The sequence below is a fragment of the Loxodonta africana genome, chromosome 1 (assembly GCF_030014295.1).
Source record: "Loxodonta africana isolate mLoxAfr1 chromosome 1, mLoxAfr1.hap2, whole genome shotgun sequence".
Classification (NCBI taxonomy): Eukaryota; Metazoa; Chordata; class Mammalia; order Proboscidea; family Elephantidae; genus Loxodonta; species Loxodonta africana.
In genome coordinates, this window is record NC_087342.1 from 141634356 (window position 1) to 141640355 (window position 6000).

A 6000-nucleotide genomic window follows, 5' to 3' on the forward strand; every position below is an offset into this window, starting at 1 on the left:
GATCTGGCGTTCAGCTCTGCGCAGTGTGACCCATAATCCTAAATATTCACGCTTGGGCCAAACATCAGTCAGTCCCAAGGAAAATGCTTCTCCAAATCTCTTGTCCTAAGTCTTCGAAACGAAAGGCATCTGTATCCATGAAGGTCTGTGGTTTGTGCCACTGCCAAAATTAGAGGTGGATGCTACTGCAAAGAATTAGAGTGGTGGAAGTGCTTAGGTAAGAGAAAATGTGTCAAGTTCTTCCTGTTAGTATCATTTTCCAGTAGTGTGGAGCATCCATTTTCTTCTCTTTGTGTTTTAATTCCTGGGTGTTTTAATCAGTGGTGTGCATTTCATATGCATTAAATGGAATTTGAATTTTGACCCTCAATTTTAAGAGATCATTTTGAATATTTTAGAATAAATGTAACTTTTTGGGTAAAATATGTATAGTAATTTTTTTAACTGTGCTCTAAATGAAGGTTCACAAAGCAAACTAATTTGTCACTAAACAATTAATTAGTACACGACATTCCTTTTAGTTTATGAAACTCCATGACCTTGCCTCGGTCAAGTTGTGCTGACTTCCCCAGTATTGTGTACTTACACTTCACCAAAGTTAACAACTTACCTATTGTCTAGTTAATGTTTTTCCCTCCCCACCTTTTCCCTCCCCAGTAACCATCAAAGATTGTTTCTTTCTGTGTGTAAACCTTTTCGTGAGTTTTTATAATAGTGGTCTCATACAGTATTTGTCCTTTTGTGATTGACTTATTTCACTCAGCATAATGCCCTCCAGATTCATCCACATTGTGAGATGTTCTGCAGATTCATCGTTGTTCTTTATTGTTGCATAGTATTCCATTGTGTGTATGTACTGTAGTTTGTGTATCCATTCATCTGTAGATGGGCACTTAGGTTGATTCCATCTTTTTGCTATTGTGAATAATGCTGCAATGGACATGGGTGTGCAGTTGACTATTCATGTGACGGCTCTTATTTCTCTAGGATATATTCCTAGAAGTGGGATAGCTGGTCCGTATGGCATTTCTATTTCTACTTTTTTTAAGGAAGCACCATATCGTTTTCCAAAATGATTGTACCATTTTACGTTCCCACCAGCAGTGTGTAAGAGTTCCAGTCTCCTCACAGCCTCTCCAACATTTGTTATTTTCTTTTTTTTGATTCCTACCAGTAATGTCAGGGTGAGATGGTATCTCATTGTAGTTTTGATCTGCATTTCTCTAACGGCTAGGGATCTCAAGCATCCCCTCATGTGTCTGTTAGCCACCTGAATGTCTTCTTTGGTGAAGCATCTCTTCATATCCTTTACCCATTTTTTAATTGGATCTGTTTCCAGAATAAGGTTCTTGGCTCTCACTGGTCAAGAATGAGAAGGTAAGGCACGTAGTTTTCCACACGAGCAAAGCTTTATTGAAGAGGCTTGCAAGCAGAGATGAGGAGGGCCTAGAGCAACACTTACCCTCATTTCACAGAACAAAAGACAGGCCCAAGTTTTTAAAAGTTCTTGGGTGGGAAAAGATTCATGTTTATTCATAGGCACAGGCAGGGATATGTTAACTAAGGTGTACACGCGGGCAGCTTTCTGAGATGGCTCCTGTCCTAGAAGCCCCTGGGATTCGTAGCAGGACTTATTATGGGGTGTCATGCCTGCAGTCTACTGCTCCCCAGGTTCAATTCCCTGGCTGGGGCTGTAGCCCCTCACTGCACCTGGTAGAAGGTCACACAGCAGTCACAGGTGAATGTTCTGCGCATGTCCCTGGGTTTGGTCTTCTCCAACTATTTCTGAAAGGCAACTTTAAACAAGTTTGCAGGCTCTTTTTAGATATCCTGCCCCATTGTTCTGGGGAATGGCTTTGTTTCTGCGCCCTGGCCCATTTCTTATTATTTTGTTTGCAGATTTGGGGGCCTCTCTGTTCTCTGTCTTACTAAGTCTCTAGGTTCCACACTCAACTGCCTGTTACCTCCCTGATAGTATAGTCTGTTTCTTTTTTACTTGTTTCTCCTCTAACCACACCAGACTCTTCACTGTTTTTCAAACAGGCACCCTCTGACCTAGGACCTTTGCTTCCTGTCTTAGATCATTTGTCTTTTTGTTGTGGTGGTGTTGGATTTTCATATGGATTTTAGAGATTGGACCTTTGTTGGATTTAACATAGCCAAATTCTTCCCCCAGTCTGGTGAAGTCTTTGGTGAAGTCTTTTGATGAGCGTGTTTCATTTTTAGAAGATTTCAGTTTTCTAGATTATCTTCTGGTGTTTGTGTTCTTTTAGTTGCAGTTCGTATCATATTTATGCCATGTATTAGGACCTCTAGCATTGACCCTATTTTTTCTTCTATGATCTTTATAGTTTTTGGTTTTATATTTAGGTCTTTAATCCATTTCGAATTAGTTTTTCTTGTGTGTGGTGAGAGATATGGAATGAGTTTCTTTTTTTTTTACAGATGGACATCCAGTTTTGCGAGCATCATTTGTTAATAAGACTGTCTTTTCCCCATACGATGGACTTTGGGCCCTTGCTCAGCTGACTGTAGGTGGATGAGTTTGCATCTAAGTTCTCAATTCTGTTCCATTGGTCAATGTATCTGTTGTTGTACCAGTACAAGGCTGTTTTGACTACCGTAGCTGTATAGTTGGTGCTGAGGGCAGGCTGTGCCTGTCCTTCTACTTTATTCTTATTCAATAGTGCTTTACTTATCTGGGGCCTCTTCACTTTCCTTATAAAGGTAACGATTAGTTTTTCCATCACTTTAAAGAGTGCTGTTCGTGTTTGGCTTGGAATTGCATTATATTCGTAGATTGTTTTGGGTAGAACTGACATTTTTCCAATGTTGAGTCTACCTATCCGTGAGCACGGTATGTTTTTCCATTTATGTAAGTCTCTTGATTTCCTGCAGTAGTGTTTTGTACCTTTCTTTGTATTGGTCTTTTACATTCATGGTTAGATTTATTCTTAAGTTTTTTTTTTTTTTTTTTTGTGGCTGTTATAAATGGTATTGCTTTCCTGATTTCTTTTTCATAGTTCTGTTTATTGGCATATAGGAATCCAACTGATTTTTGTATGTTGATCTTATATCCTGCCACTCTGCTGATCTTTTTATTAGTTCCAATAGTTTTCTTGTGGAGTCTTTTGGGCTCTCTACGTATAGTATCATATCATCCGCAAATAGGGACAGTTTTACTTCTTCCTTACCAATTTGGATGCCCTTTATTTCTTTTTCTTGCTCTATCTAGGATTTCCAGCACAATGTTAAATAGTGGTGCTAAAGAACATCCTTGTCTTTTTCCTGTTCTCAGGCTCTTTCCTTTAAGAATGATGCTGGATTTTGGTTTTGTATAGATGCCCTTTATTATGTTGAGCAGTTTCCCTTCTATTCCTGTTTTATTGAGAGTTGTTATCAAGAATCCTTGTCAAATGCCTTTTCTTCATCGATTGAGATGATCATGTGATTCTTTTATTTATGTGGTGGATTACATTGATTGATTTTCTAATGTTGAACCATTCTTGCATACCTGACATGAATCCCACTTGGTTGTGGTATATTTTTTTTAATATATGTAATGCTGCGTTCTATTGGCTAGAATTTTGTTGAGAATTTTTGCATCTATATTCATGAGAGATGTTGGTCTATAATTTTCTTTTTTTATGGTGACTTTGCCTGCTTTTGGTGTCAGGATTATGCTGGCTTCATAGAATGAATTCAGAAGTGTCCCTTCATTTTCTATGTTTTGAAATAGTTTGAGTAGTACTTTTACAAGCTCTTCTCTCATTGTTTGGTAAAATTCTCAAGTGAAGCCATCAGGGCCAGAGTTTTTTTGTGGGGATGGGAGTCTCTTTGATTAACTTTTCAGTTTCTGATCTTGTTATTGGTCTGTTCAGATTTTCCACATCAGTTTGTGTTAGTTTAGGTAGGTAGTATGTTTCTAGAAATTTGTCCATTTCCTCTAGGTTTTCAAATTTGTTGGAGTATAGGTTTTCCTAGTATTCTGTTATGATCCCTTTTATTTCAGTTGGGTTTGTTGTAATGTCCCCCATTTTGTTTCTTATTTGAGTTATTTGCATTCTCTCTTGTTTTCCTTTTGTCAGTTTGGCCAGTGCTTTGCCAATTTTATTGATCCTTTCAAAGAACTGACTTTTGGTTTTGTTGATTCTTTCTGTTGTTTTTCTATTCTCTATTTCATTTATTTCTGCTCTGATCTTGATTATTTCCTTTGTTCTGGTGGCTGTGGGCTTCTTTTGCTCTTCTCTATTTGTTCAAGTTTTGTAGCTAATGTTTTAATTTTTCCCCTTCTTTTTCAATGTCTGCGTCTATTGCTATAAATTCACCTCTGAGCACTGCCTTTGCTGTGTTCCAAAGGTTTTGGTATGATGTGTTTTCATTCTCGTTTGATTCTAGGAATTTTTTAATTCCATCTTTGATTTCTTCTATTACTCAGTAGTTTTTAAGCAAGGCGTCATTCAGTTTCCATGTATTTGATTTTTTTTCCCCTTGCTGTTCCTGTTATTAATTTCTGCTTTTATGGTGTTATGATAAGAGAAGATGCTTTGTTTTATCACAGTGTTTTGGATTTTGTTGAGTGTTGCTTTGTGGCCTATTATGTAGTCCACTCTGGAGAACATTCCATGTGCATTGGAAAAGAATGCGTACTTTGCAGCTGTTGGGTGGTGTGTTCTATATATATGACTATGAGGTCTGTTTGGTTGATTCTGGCCTTTAGATCATGTATATCTTTGTTGAGTTTCTTTCTAGATGTTCTGTCCTTTACTGAGAGTGGTGTGTTGAAGTCTCCTACTATTATTGTGGAACTGTCAGTTTCTCCTTTCAGCGCTGTTTGAGTTTGTTTTGTGTATTTTGGAGCTGTGTCATTGGGTGCGTAGATATTTATTGTGGTTATGTCCTCATGGTGGATTGTCCCTTTAATCTTTACATAACATCCTTCCTTGTCTTTTATGATGGATTTTGTTCTAAAGTTTATTTTATCTGAGGTTAGAATTGTCACTTCTGCGTTTTTTTGGTTGCTGTATGCTCAATACATTTTTTCGTCCTTTGATTTTTAATATATTTATGTTTTTGTTTCTAAGATGTATCTCTTGTAGGCAACAAATTGATGAGTGCTAGTTTTTTATCCATTCTGTTACTCTCTGTCTCTTTATGGGTACATTTATGCCATTTACGTTCAGCATGATTATTATTGATAAGCTTGAGTTTATTGCTATCATTTTGTGGTGCCTTTTTTTTTTTTATGGTGCTGATGTTTTCTTTGTTCCTCTTACTCTCCCGTGCTGAACTCCTTTTGTCTGTGGATTTTTTTCATTTCTTTTCTTTATGTAGATTTTGTGTTTACTGAGGCTTAATGTTTTTCTTCTTTATTTTGATGAGTTGGTTTGTTAACTTTCTTTGTGGTTGCCTTGAAATTTACACTTACCTTCCTAAGTTTAAACCAGTCTTTTATTACTTGATATCGCCTTGACTTCTCCTTCATTTGAAAGTTCTATACCTATACCATTTATTCCTTCTTTTATTGTTCTGAGGTTGTTGTCATTTACAGATTTACCTCTCTGCTTCCCCACTGTAGATCTTTTAGTTTTGTTTTATCCTTAGGAGTTCATTACCAAGGCTGGTTTCTGGCTGATGCTGTCCTGTGTCCTAGATTCAAGTTGTTGTCTGATGTTGTTTGTTCTCTAACCAAAGGACTCCCTTTAATAATTCTTATAAATTTGGTTTCATTTTTACATATTCCTTTAATTTCTGTTTATCTGCAAATGTCCATCGTATTTGAGCATGTGTTTTATAGGGTGTATTATTCTTGGTTGGCAATTTTTTTCTTTCAAGGTTTTATAAATGTCATCCCATTGCCTTCTTGCCTGCATGGTTTCTGCTAAGTAATCAGAGTTTAGTCTTATTTTTTTACTTTTGAATGTGACTTTTTGTTTTTCTCAAGCTGGTCTTAGGACTCTGTCTTTGGTTTTAGCAAGTATGATTATGCGATGTCTTGGT